This window comes from Schistocerca cancellata, chromosome 3 (genome assembly GCF_023864275.1).
Source record: "Schistocerca cancellata isolate TAMUIC-IGC-003103 chromosome 3, iqSchCanc2.1, whole genome shotgun sequence".
In the NCBI taxonomy this organism is placed as follows: domain Eukaryota; kingdom Metazoa; phylum Arthropoda; class Insecta; order Orthoptera; family Acrididae; genus Schistocerca; species Schistocerca cancellata.
Window position 1 is genome coordinate 465,349,603 of NC_064628.1, and position 14,256 is coordinate 465,363,858.

Here is a 14,256-nt window from a genome sequence, read left to right on the forward strand (position 1 = left end):
GTACATTCCTTGGTGAGAAAGAACCATGGTTTGTGTGTCTGTAACGCCGTTAAAGGATATAGGAAACATTACTTTCATGGGTATCAGGAAGGTTTTTAAAGTTTCGTGCTACTGCAGACGACATACTCAGAGACTATAAGTACTTAGCTAAGGAATCTATACATGCTGTTTGCTTTATTTAGCACTATAGCCTACACCTTAATTAATTTTCAGCCATTCTCCTATATACTGAAGTTGCTTCTGTGTTTTTGAATTTCAGTGCTTTCTCTGTACAGTCCAGCATATTAGTGATGGTACATTGATAAAACACGAGAGTAATTCTCAGGCGGGCAAGACAATTAAGTATGCAGTAGTTAACATGCACTGCGGCCACAGAAAATTTTTTCCGGAACTACAGTTTTATCAAATACCAATTACTACTATTCTAGGATAAACAGAGGGGTCACAAAAATATCCTTAAAGAGAATAGAAGACGCACTTCTGTCAAGCAAGATGCTGGAATTAGTGCTGTATAAGGCAAACAGTGCCGACTCTTCTGCTGCATAAGCTCCATAACACGCGCCGATGCGAATAGGCGGTCTGAGGCGATGGGTGGGGTGGGGGTGAGGGTGGGTGGCAGGATGACGTCACAGCTCGACTGTTGCTTGTTTACTAATAAACGGTTTAGCACACGGGTTGGCAACCAGCGGCTTGCAGACCGGATTCGGCCTACGATTGGTTTCAGTCGGGCCCGCGAAAGAGAGAGAGAGAGAGAGAGAGAGAGAGAGAGAGAGAGAGAGAGAGAGAGACAGAGAGAGAGATATAGAGATATAGAGATAGGGATAGAGATAGGGATAGGGAGGGGAGGGAGATAGGGTTGGGAGGGAGGGAGGGAGGGAGGGAGGGAGGGAGTTGCAGAATTTTGCAACGGAAGTTTTTAAGACAGCTGTTGCAAACCGTCGTAAGCAGAGAAAGTGTTCACGGAGGACAGGCCTGTGTGGCCGAGCGGTTCTAGGCGCTACAGTCTGGAACCGCGCGACCGCTACGGTCGCAGGTTCGAATCCTGCCTTGGGCATGGATGTGTGTGATGTCCTTAGGTTTAAGTAGTTCTAAGTTCTAGGGGACTGATGACCTCAGATGTTGAGTCCCATAGTGCTTAGAGCCATTTGAACCATTCTTTTGTTCACGATGCATAAATAAACGGAAACGTCTGAAGCAGGGATGAAAATAAAATGAATGTACTTTCAAAAACGTGTGTTTTCGAGGCATAAGTTGTTGACGTGACATGTCAGAATAGGGGTGGCACTCATATCGTGCCTTTACTCCTTTAATGTCACGGACGCTACAGTTTTATACTTCATGCGATAGGAGCGCTGCTGTCGCGTCACGTGATGAGGGTGTCCGCGAGTTTACGTAAATTTGTGAGTCAAGCCCGTGCATCAGAAAAGGTTGCCCATGCCTGGTTTAGGAGACTGAGAAAGTGAAACCGAGTGAGATGGTGCAGTGGTTAGCTCACTCGACTCGCATTCGGTAGGACGACGGTTCAAACCAGCGTCCGGCCATCCAGATTTAGGTTTTCCGTAATTTCCCTAAATCACTCCAGGCAAGTGCCGGGACAGTTCCTTTGGAAGGACAAGGCTGATTTCTTTCCCCATCCTTTACACAATCCGAGCTTCTGATCCGTATCTAATAACTTCAATGTCGAGAAGACGTTAAACCCAATCTTCCTTTTTTAAACAAGAAAATTTTTGAAAATTAACTGCGCTCTTGCAGCCTCTAATTATTATGTCTTCCGCCGCACGCGACAAAACATTAGGCACAGACCACAGCCTAAGGGCGACAGTGTCACGAAGGATATAAATAGCAACATAAAATAGAAACGATAAATGATGACAGCCAAAACAGTTGCAGGATAAAGATTTATTAAAATTCTTGACCAATATTTCGGTTTATATAAATATACCTTCATCAGAAGTAAAATATCCTGAACAAGACACTTTCATTAGTAAAAACTTAGCATCGGAAATGAGAAAGAATTTTTTTTTCCTTTATTGTATTTCATTTCACCATCCATCGGGGGCGGGCTGGCAGCAGCATATGTGCTGCTCTTCAGCCGAAAGACATACAACAAACAATAGAAGACATTTAAAAATAACAAAGGAGAGAATATGGTGAACATAGATATAAAAAAGGGGAACATCATGGAAGGCAATCGACAAAAAACGGGGTGACTGTAAAATGGAGATAAAAAACTGTTTAAAAGTAGCACACACAAAAGCCACACACTGCGACAATTAAAAGAACACAAGGCACAGTATGACTGGAGTATAAAAGGTATCGGCGGATGGCGCAGCACATAACAAACACTTAGGGCGAACCTCAAGCCAGTACACAATTAAAATCACACCTCTTGACGCACAGGTAAAACAGCACTAAACACAACACTGATGTGGCACACTGACGATGATCAAAACGGAGGATCTGTCAGGCGCAAGGAGATGAGTGGGACCAAAAGAAGGGAGGGAGGGGAAGAGATGGGGGAGATAAGCGGGGGCGCGCTGAAGAGGGCCAGGTAGGGAGGGATGTGGGAAGGAAAGAGGCAAGTATGGGGTGCAGGGTCTCAGGAGAGAGTGGGGGGAAGGAGGAATATCCGCTCTGGGAAAAGGAGGGAAGAGGAAAAAGGGGGCCCTGGGGAGGGGACGAGAAAGAAAAAACACTATAGCTTAATACCAGAGTTTTACAGGCACAAAAAATTTTAGTCACTTACTAAAATTACATCCTGCAATGGAGATTAATAAAACAATTGTGCCAAAGGCGTCGTCAGTAGCTAAGAAATCATCTCCATTTATACAACATGATTGTGGACACAGGGTCGATGCGAACACAGTTTAGCATCAGCACTTCGCCTATGAACTATCGCGACGAGAGTGTGAAAGCCCTATGGCAGATAGTTTCGCCGGGAGAGGGCACTTGTGGTATGCGCCAGACACTCACACACATTAAAATCCATGGATACATACACATGCGCAACAAAATTATTAAAAGTTGTGCTAATTCAAAACTTCTGTCACTAATAAATAAAACGTATCAAAACTGTACTAAAAACATCTACGTAAAATAGAAAATATGCAACCAATTTACCTGTGTCCTAGTGTTAAGTAGATGAAGGTTGCGCTATGGAACACATCTAACAAGAGAGGGCACTAGTGTTATGTGCGAGAAACTCGCGTAACGTAAACGGTAAAATACATACTAGCGAAAACAGCCAAAATGTTAAAGTATATACAGTCATGTTGTATAAATGGAGGTGATGTCTTAACTACTGACGACGCCTTTGGCACAATTGTTTTATTAATCTCCATTGCGGGATGTATTTTAGTAAGTGACTAAAAGTTTTTGTGCCTGTAATACTCTGGTAATTTTACGGTTACTTAAGCTATAGTGTTTTTTCTTTCTCAACCCTTCTGCCGCCGTTAAACGCCCTAGTGGCACCACCACCTCCTCCGCTCCCAAAAAGGCCCCACCCCGTCCTCCTTCCCCCCACCCCCCAGGATGCCATGGATGTCCCCCTCCTCCTCCCCCCCTCTTTATACAAATACCTCCTCTCCCATTCCGATCCTTCCTTTCTCAAGGCCCGGAATCTCTCCCTCCTTCTCCGCCAAAACTTCCCTGGTGCCCCATCTCTCTCCTCACTCCCAGACGGGGTTCCGTTCTCATCTCCTCCCACAGCCCAACCCTCCATACTGACATCCTCTCCCACCTCCCCATCACCTGTTTTGGCCCCAATGCCTCCGTCACCCCTGCTCCTTCTCCATCTCCTACCCGCCAACCCCAACCCCTGCATCGCCCGCCGACCCTCACCGCCGTGATCACTTGGCTCAGTCCGTCGATCACGGAGGTGGAGGTGTTGGCGGAGCTCAAGGCGCATCCAACACTGGAGGTGCGGGCGGTCCGCCGCATTTTCTACTCGGCCAGCCCCACCCGCCTTATGCAGGTTTTCTCTGAGGACGCCCCCTCCATTGACAATCTCCTGAAGGAGGGTGCCCTCCTCTTCAACCAGCGCTATAAGGTCGCCCCCTCCCATTCCCCTCCTCAATCCCTGCACTGCCAGAGGTGCCTGCACTATAACGCACACCCAACAGCTGAGTGCCGTGAGGCCCCCACCTGCCCGCATTGTAGGCAAGCGCACTTCCTCTGGCAGTGCCCTAACCTTCAATCCACTCCCTTCTGCAATACCTGCTATCTCCCACATCCCACCTACTCCCAAAAGTGTAAAGCCCGACACCCTCTGACCACTCCTGAACTCACCGTCCCTGTCCATCCTCTGGACGCCCAGACCCATCCTGGCAATTCCCTTTGTCTCCCCCCTCCCCCACCGCTGAGGACATCATCAGGTTCCTCACCATTGTCCTACAAAATGTCCACCTTTTCCAGCGCCCTCACACCCTCCAACAGGTCTCCCTCACCGCCCGTTCCATTTTCCACTTAAAAATGAATGCAACCTACTCCAACAACCAGGCCCATTTCATCTTCTCCCGTCTTGACACCCTTGTCTAATTCCCTGTCATGGCGCGACAGCACCGTATCTTTTTCAACAACATCCACTCCCTTCCCGCCAACAAGAACCTCTTCATGCACACCCTTGCCACCCACCGAATGGATGTCTTCCTCCTCAATGAAACTTTCCTCCAACCCCACCACACTTTCCACACGTCGCCCTACCTCCTTCACCGCTCTGATAATCCCCTCCTGATTGCGCGTGGCGGAGTTGCCATTGGTCACCACCACCAGATCCCAGTTCGGCTCCAACCTCTCCTTCCTGACTCCACCGAACACCTGATCCTTAGTCTCTTCTTCCCCAGCGTTACTGTCACCTGCGCCACCATCTATGTCCACCCTAACATCCCAATTCCCTTAGACTTCCTCTCCCACATTGACCATACCTTCTCCTCCTACGTGATCGCTGCCGACCTCAACATCCATAGTCGTTCCGCCGCCCAGTTACGGCGGTTCCTCTCCTCCCATCAAGGCGACCTCATCCCCATCCCCCAGCACACCTGTCCCGAATCCAACTCCACTCCTGAAGTTATCCTTTCCTCCCCTAATATCCTTGGCCACATAACAGTGGATGTCCTGGAGCATATTGGTAGCGACCATCGCCCTGCCCTCCTCACCGTTTCAGACGGTCGTCGCCCCCACCCCGACCCTCGTCATGACCCTCCCCCAAAGTACGTCCATGACTATTCTCATGCCAACTGGAATGTCTACTGGGATACACTCTCCACCCAGGTCGATAGCCACCCCTTCACCTACCACCACCCTGACGATGTAACTCATGCTGCCTCCTTTCTCCAGCAGACCTTGTCTGAGGCTGTGGAGGCCCACGTCCCTACTGTCGCCATCCACCCCCACCATCCTACCTTACCCCCACAGGCCGTCCTACTCCTCCGTGAATCCCGCCGTCTCTACCGTGCGTTCCTCCACACGCATGACCTGGACACACTCCGACGACACCGGCAACTCCAGCGACACATTCGAAATTTGCTCACGTCAAAGAAACCCCGGGACTGGCGACAGACATGCACCCAGTTAAATGCTACCCTACCTATAAACTCGTCCAAGTTCTGGCCACCTTCTGTCGCCTTACTGGAACTAAAACCTTTCCCTACTATCCTCTTCTCAATGATGATCACCCCTTCCCTGACACCCTTAGTAAGGCCAATCACTTTGCCTCTTACGTCTCCAATGTCTATTCCATCCCCGATGATCACCAGTTTGATTACTCCCTCTTCCCGGATGTCTGCGATCGAACTGACACCTCTGTCCCTCCCTTCGCACCTGGTTTCCAGTACTTGGACAACATAGCACACACGGACCTCAATGCCCCAATCACTACACAGGATCTCATTGCTACACTCTGCACAAAACGCAACAACGCTCCTGGTCACGATCGTGTCACCTACCGTCACCTTCGTGAAGCTCCTGTCTCTTTCCTCTCCACCCTGGCCAGGCTCTACAATGTAGTCCTGTCGACCAGTTACTACCCTGACCTGTGGAAAACCTCCCGTATCCTGATGTTCCTTAAACCTGGTAAACCGCCATCCACCGTTTCTCCTACCGTCCCATCAGCCTTACCTCGGTCTTCAGCAAGGTCCTGGAATCTAACCTCACCCGCCGCATCCACCAGCATCTCCGCCAGCACCGCCTCCGTCCCGTTACCCAGTGTGGGTTTCGGCCGTCCTTCTCTTCCTCCGACCTTCTCCTTCACCTCACTCATCTCCTTTCCGGACAGCTTAATTCCCGTCACTCCGCAATCTTCCTCTCCCTGGACCTCCAACGAGCTTATGAACATGTATGGCATTCCAGTCTCCTCTTCAAGCTCCAAACCTTCGCCTTCCCATCCATTACGCCTGTCTGATCGGCTCCTTTCTCTCCCACCGTCCTTCCTATGTCACCATCCATCACACAGATTCCTACACCTTTTTTCCCCTCCGCCGGTGTGCCCCAGGGCACCGTCCTCTCTCCCCTTCTGTACCTTTTATATACGGCGGACGTGCCGCCGCCGTCACCCCCCCGTCCACCTTCTCCAGTTTGCCGATGACACCGCCTTCCTTGCCCTTGCCCCCACCCTGCAGTGCTCCCAACACCTTCTCCAATCCCATCTTGACCGGTTCACCGCTTGGTGCAACCAGTGGTTGCTCAAGGTCAATCCCTCCAAAACCCAGGCGATCATTGTAGGCAAAGCCACCCCTTCCTTCCGCCTCCTTGATTTCTATCTCACCATCTATGGCCGTCCTATCGCCCTCACCCCCACCCTTAAGTACCATGGAGTCACCCTCGATCGTTGACTCTCCTGGACCCCCCCATCTCCGGACAATCCAAGCCAAGGCACACTCCCGACTCCATCTCCTCAAACTCCTTTCCGGCCGTACGTGGGGTCTGGACCCCTCCACCATACTCCACACCTATAAATCCCTCATCTGCCCTATCCTTTGTTACTCCCTTCCAGCCTGGATCTCCGCCCCCCCCTACCATTTATAAATCCCTTCAAATCCTTGAACGCCATGCTCCTCCGCCTCGCCTATCGCATCTCTCTCTCCTCCCTCACGCAGATCCTGTACGATCTCATTCCGTTCCCCCACCTCCTCCTTTTTCTTGAAAGGATGCGAATCCTATACACCTACCGCAAACTCGATCCTCCTCACCCGCTTGTCTCGCCCATCCTCTCCCGCCCCCACCCACTGCCGCGCCTGTATTCCCATGTCCCACCCGGTCTCCTTCTCTCCACCCTCCTTACCCTCTCCCAAGGTGGCTTCTGCCAGCTCCCTCTCCCTGATGATGCCCTCCTCCCCTCCGTCTACTCCTCCTACCAACTTTGATCCTCCCTCCCTTTTCCTGTTTTTGCTCCTTAGGGCACCCTCCCACCCTTCTCTCCCTCTTCCCTCCCTCCTCCATTTCTCCCCACTCCTCTCCCGGGCTTCCCCTCCCCTGTCCCTCTCCTCCTCCCCCCATCTCCTCAGCCATTGGCATCTTTGTTCTTCCCTCTCCCCCACCTCACCCTTCTTCCTCTCTTGGCAGGTCCCCGGACTCGCACACGCTCCGTGGAGATTCGCGCGTCGGAGATCATCGCCATCAGTGTCTAGTGTGTGCCGTCGTGTTTAGTGTTCAGTGTTCACCGTCACACTCCATCGTTCACCTGTGCCATCGCCATCTTCAGTGTTAGTGCATCGTGACAACAGTTTGTAGTGTGGATTATCGTCGAGTGTGAACGGCTCCGTGTTTGTCTTTGTGTGTCTACTGTTTTATTACCCACCGTTATGTCACATCTGTGTATTCTTTCTGTTGTTTATTTATCTACTCTATGGCTGAAGAGCGGCGTAACGTGCTGCTGACAGCCTGCCTGTTTGTACGGGTTTGAAAATAAAAATAAAGGAAAAAAATTCTTATTTACAATGCTAAGTTTTTGCTAATGAAAGTGTCTTCTTGTTCAGGATATTTTACTTCCGATGAATGTATATTTATATATACCGAAACCTTGGTCAACAATTTTAATTAATCTTTATCCTGCAACTGTTTTGGTTGTCATCAATTATCGTGAAGAATTTGAACAGTTGCTGTTTCAGCCATGTTTAAAATCTTGAAATAAAATAGTTACTAGGTCGTTTTCAAGTCGGTGAGACAACCAAACTAACTTCTCTCGAAAGTGATTATCTTCTGTGGGAAATCGCAACTCCAGACGACTGTGTGCGAAAAGCCATCTGGCAGCATCCGAGCCAATATCTCTCGTCGGGCGCCCCCGGCCTTCTGCATGCCAGCAGCGGCGGCTTCGGCTGGCTGCTGCTCTCTCATACTGCCTCCCTGCACTCCAAAGTTATTTTCGTCTGACCACCGACCGCCTCAGTGGTGTATCAGCCTCTTCAGTGGAATTTGTTTGATGAACTAAATTCTTGAGATAATTCGACTATATAACTCAAGCCTACAGCAATAAGCTTGAATACTTCGTATCTGCCAGAGAACAACTAATAAAAGTCTTGGTTTTGATGACTCTCAGTAAGTAAAGGGATCGCTTCCGATGAGTGAACAATGGAGGACACTCCTTTACTCCATACAGGTTTTTAGCACTGCTTGCTCATTATGAAAGAGAAACTCAAATTTTAAAATTTTGATGTTTTACGATGTTATTCATTATACGTGTGTATAAAGGTTTTCGACTAGTGAGGAGCACAGTGCTCACAGTTAACTATGGCAATGGCGCACGTTCAGCTTGCTTTAAACCATACCTCAGAACCAACTCGTACAATTTACAATATCACACACAGCGTAATGAAATGCTACAACTAGAGAATAACTAAATTTAAAACGATAACTCCTATAAATTAGCAGGAGAATGCGGAAAAAACGCTACAAAATTAATCCGACTGAGAATCATGTAAATTTCCTTCCTAGGGTACTATCAACTCGGAGTTAATTTGGAAATATCTGTGAGCTTGTAGATGCACATACAATATTTCTTCTTGCTCAACCTGTTTTACGTCATTCGAGTACAATCTCAAATTCTTGAGATGAGTAGTCGGATGTAGTGTTATTTTAATAATTTTCTCCTGGGGTGAGTGGTAATCTACGAAAATTAGGACTGAAACTGTATTGGGGTACTGTGTTTAATGAAATGACTCTTGAAACAATAGAGCTAAGAAAATGAATACTTGGGATAATACTACGAAGAAGCTAAAAATAGGTAGTAATTTGCTTTTATATCCCAGCTAGATGTCGAAACTGACAAGAAATTCTGTAAGAATGTTAAGAGTGCCACACTTTCGTCGACGTTGTGAGTTGGAGGATGATTTTTTCCCGCCTTTCCCTGTTTGCGGTGTAAATCTTTGCTCTGGTCTCCGTTTTAACATCAGCTACCTTGGGTACATAAGAGCACCAACAATATGCTCACCTTCGAATCCACTTAGCTCCGATATAATGTACTCATGATCACACAGAACACCGTTATGACCACAATTAACACGTGTAACGTATTGAGGGCACTGCACATGTGACGTTCCTGGTCAAGTACAGCAGCGCAACCGGTAGGACTGGCTAGCATCAGCATTTATGTTCAAGTAAGCATTTTTGGTCCAGCCCCTGTACATTGCAGATGTAACACACGAAAGCATTCGTCTTTGGTTCTGGCTGTGTAGAGTTTTCACTGCTAGTACCTTCTTGAACCGATGAGCTCTAACAGAGGACTGGAAGGACGATTGAGTGCACAAGTTTGTTTCACATTCTGAAGAAATACATTTTGCCCATTCTCAGCGGAACAAAAAATTGCCAATACTGATACGGTATACGCTCTATCACACACTGAACGGTGCCTTGCGGTGTACTGGTGTAGATGGACATGCCTTATGGCACATACAACGAAAAATAACACCAATTTATTTTTCAAACTGACACTTTATTAATGAATAATTTGATAATATCCACACTAATTTCACACTTACAATAATCTACATTTATTTGTTTGACATAAGGGCTACAAGTCATGTTTTGCAAATACTTCACCCCAAGTCGTCCTCTTCTATGCGAAGTTACTAAGAGAGAATTTTTAGTTATATCATGAATGGCTAGTTACGTTTACAACGAAGAAGACGGTGAAAATTATTCACATACTTGCGAAATGTTGTGACACCAAACACAAGCATCAGCTTTTTTCCCCTAAATTGTCGATACAGTACAATATCGCGACAATAAAATTATAGAGGCAGGTTGCATCATACATATTTAAATGCCTAGAGTTTTTCTTTTTTACCTCTGATCTTTGAAAGCTTTGCCCGAAATGCTCCGTTCGGTCTGGCGCAAGGTGTTCTATAAATCTCGATGAAACTGTTCCCTGTCGTACGGACAGAGTACAGTTTTCTTCGGTAATTTCCTCCGGGACTTCCGTCTGTGAGTCCGTGCTGCATCAAGTTTTGCAGCTACGAGGCACGTAGCTTTTCTCTAAAGATTTCGATGTGATTGAATTAAATTGCTTGAAGATCAGAACTACCCTTCATGTTTTCTGAAAACTTCGTGTGTCGGTCTGGAAGAAAAATTATGCTTAAAATTGCGACAGGTATTAGCTATTGAGCTATCTGTACATGAGAATAGAGGTGAAATTAGGAAACTGAAAACTGATTTCCCTTCAATGTGATCGTATATGCGTCCTTTATTTTATATACTGGCCGTATTCTAATGAAAAGTTGTTGGATTCAAACAAGTCGAAAAAGCAATGATTGTGCGAGACTGTTTTCAACTTTTACTTACAGTTAATGAATAGCTACAAAACCTTCTCAAGACTTTTACTTAATGAATAACTACGAGAACTTTTCAAAATTTTAGTCTCGAGGGACGGGCTTTGGAACTAGAAGGCGTGGAAAGTGATGCAATTATATCTGTTTTGTCGCTGAGGAAAAAAGGAATATTTGATGCTGATAACTTTATGAATAAGTGCGTAGGTAAGAGAAGGAAAACATAGCTCAGATGTACTGAAGGGTGTCTTAATTTCGTAAGAAAAAAAAGTTTAGATGGAAAGGTTATAGAAATAACTACGAGTTATTATTTATTGTGTCCGCCCCAGTAGCTGAGTGGTCAGCGTGACGGATTGCCGTCCTCCGGGCCCGGGTTCGATTCCCGGCTGGGTCGGAGATTTTCTCCGCTCAGGGACTGGGTGTTGTGTTGTGTTCATCATCATTTCATCCCCATCCGGCGTGCAGGTCGCCCAATGTGGCGCCGAATGTAATAAGACCTGCGCCAAGGCGGCCGGACCTGCCCCGCGAGGGGCCTCCCGGCCAATGACGCCAAACGCTCATTTCCATTATTTATTGTAGAACATAAATTAACACTGTGTACGACTGATGTTGTTCTTAAAATGATCTATTTTGTTAAGTTAGAATGGTGTCCATCCTTAATGGGAATATTGCACGAGCAAGAGTTCGGTTGATGTCACACGGTTTTTCTGGGTGAACAGAGTTACGGAGAACGCTTTCGGCTCAAAATTTCTGTGGTACTGGACGAGTCTGCAGCTCGTCTTTGTATAAAATTCTACTAACGTTGCAATAAATATACACTTGCATCGGATGATTGGAATAAACTTTTCAAAATAGTTGGTATCATTTATTCACCGAAACAAAAAAAATCTGTTATTGTGTAAAGGTGATTATTCTGCTTTAAAGCGCGTTACTGACATAAAATTGTGACTGTCGAAGATCACGACAATGTAGTGTTTCTCCATGATCATTCAGTTTCTCCCAGTAAGCTTTCGACAGTCTACGTGATAACCATTCCGCGTGGCTGCAACGTAGGTTATGGCTGCGAGTAATAGATGTTTCGCCACCGTATAGAAATGCGGAGATAAAATCATAAAGGAAATGAGCACATTTAGATGTGTGATAACGTATCAATGAACTACAAAGTACTCTTCTGACAATGGTGTATCGATAAAAGCAAGTCTAGCTAGTTGTATAATCAAGTTCGTGAAAGAAAAGTAAAGTACAATAGTTTAAAAAAGCATTCCATTCAAGTAATTTGTTCCGTAAGCTAGTCCACGTACAAGATGAGACGCTTACGACAGACCGTCCAACGTACAGTCATAAAGAATAAACATGGTTTTCGCTGAGTTAAAGCTATAATGTGACAAATTCTCTTATACACTAAAGTAATTTTTGGCGTTTTATAGTTACTGAATTGCAACACCAAATGAAAAAGGAGCTACATACTTTTTTATGTCGTTGGAAAGATATTTTGAAGATGAGTTCAGCGATGTAATATGTGTGGAGATGGACTGAATAGTAACAGTTTAACAGCGCCGCAAACCACCGTCTTTTGACCAGGAGAAGAGGTCCGACAAACATCGGCGTTGCTACACCTAACATAAGCAAAACGTAACTCAGGTACTGTTCGTGCGTTTGTTATTACAACTGCCACATCAAATATTTTAAATGTTGTCTTTGAGCACTGATAGACGCTATAAAGCGAATCTCGCAGAAAATACTGCACCTCCGATTTCTTCTGGATTTGTCGTAGCAAAGGCCATGACATAAGGTATTCATGTCTTCGGTAGTCGTCGATGTTTCTGCACAAGTAAAAGTCCAGGAGTGTTAAGTTTTGTGACTGTGTAGATCATTTTGTGTTTCCCGAACGACATGTCCAACGAGCTCCAAAAATTATGTTAAGAAGATCTATAATTATCTATGCGAAATGGGCGGGACAGTCGGCCGAAGTGGCCGTGCGGTTCTAGGCGCTGCAGTCTGGAACCACCAGACCGCTACGGTCGCAGGTTCGAATCCTGCCTCGGGCATGGATGTGTGTGATGTCCTTAGGTTCGTTAGGTTTAAGTAGTTCTAAGTTCTAGGGGACTAATGACCTCAGAAGTTGAGTCCCATAGTTCTCAGAGCCATTTGAACCAATTTTTTGGGCGGGACAAACACCGTGTTGACACCACAAGGAGTAAATAAAATCTTTTCGGCTTTCAAGCAGCGTAAATTCGAATAAAATTCTCTAGCTTCCGATGGCCATCTCCGCCATCGTCATGAGAGGTAAAAAGCAGTAACTGCCGGGGCTCGCACGGTGTCCGCGCCACGTTTGGAACTGCCGCTCCCGCCTCCCTACAAGCATCATACATCCGTTTTTGCTTCTTAGGCGTGAGGGCGGGCTTTGGATATCTCAAAGAACAAAGACGGATACTTTAGCTTGCAGGGAGGCAGGAGCGGCAGTTTCAAATGTGGCGCGGCCTCTCGCGCAACTTGAGGTCACTGGGTCATCGTGCGAGTCCCGGCAGTGGCTTTTACTCCTGACGTCGATGGCTGAGATGGCCATAGGAAGCTCGAGAATTTTATTCGAACTGACGCGGATTGAAAACAGATGACATTTATTCACATATACAACCGCGAAAGACTCCGAGGATGCCACAAGAATTCCTGTATATCCAATAACTGCAGCAGCATTTCCAGAAACACTAGATACTTGTTGGCTACTTAGAGTCCCATCAATAAAACGGAGAACAACGATGAGATGATTGAAAAGCCCGCACGAAACGTTGACGTTTATTTACTTCTTTGAGCCGCCGAGGATTTTCTCCTCACCAGCACTACATGCTGTGGAGATCGATTTGGCCATGGTTTGTAAACGATGGTTGAGGTGGAAACAAAATCTTGCATAGAAAAGTCTCATTACTTTGTAGCTTTCGTAACTATTTGTAGAAGTACAACTGATTCTGAAAGTCGTTGTCAAGAAGCTGCTGGTGGAGCGAAATGTATGAAGGATGAAATGCGCTGGAATGTAGAACATTGGTTTAAGTGAGCCCATTAGGAAATTCAATTTATCTCGTAGTAACGTGCATATTGTGAATTACCCAGTCTAAAATGTTGATTCCAGTTCTCTCAACAGCTGCGGTGATTTTTCGTTGGTGTACTATATTCTTCACATTTCCAATTTATTGAAAGTTTTTGAACAGATCTTGATGACTCGGAACGTCCATGAAGCTATTCACCACACAAATGCACGGCTATTCTAACACTTTGGTGACATTTTGCGTATTGAAGGAATAGCAGCCCATTCGTCTACAAGAGCAAAAACCAGAGAAGGTAGTGATGTAGGACGTTGGGGTCTGGAGCGTGGTTGAGGTTCTAACTCAACACAAAGGTGCTCTATCGGGTTCAGGTCGAGACTCTGGGCAGGCCAGTGCATTTTAGGAATGTTGGTGACCACAGAGCATTGCCTCTCAGATGCTACTTTATGACAGGGTGCATTCTC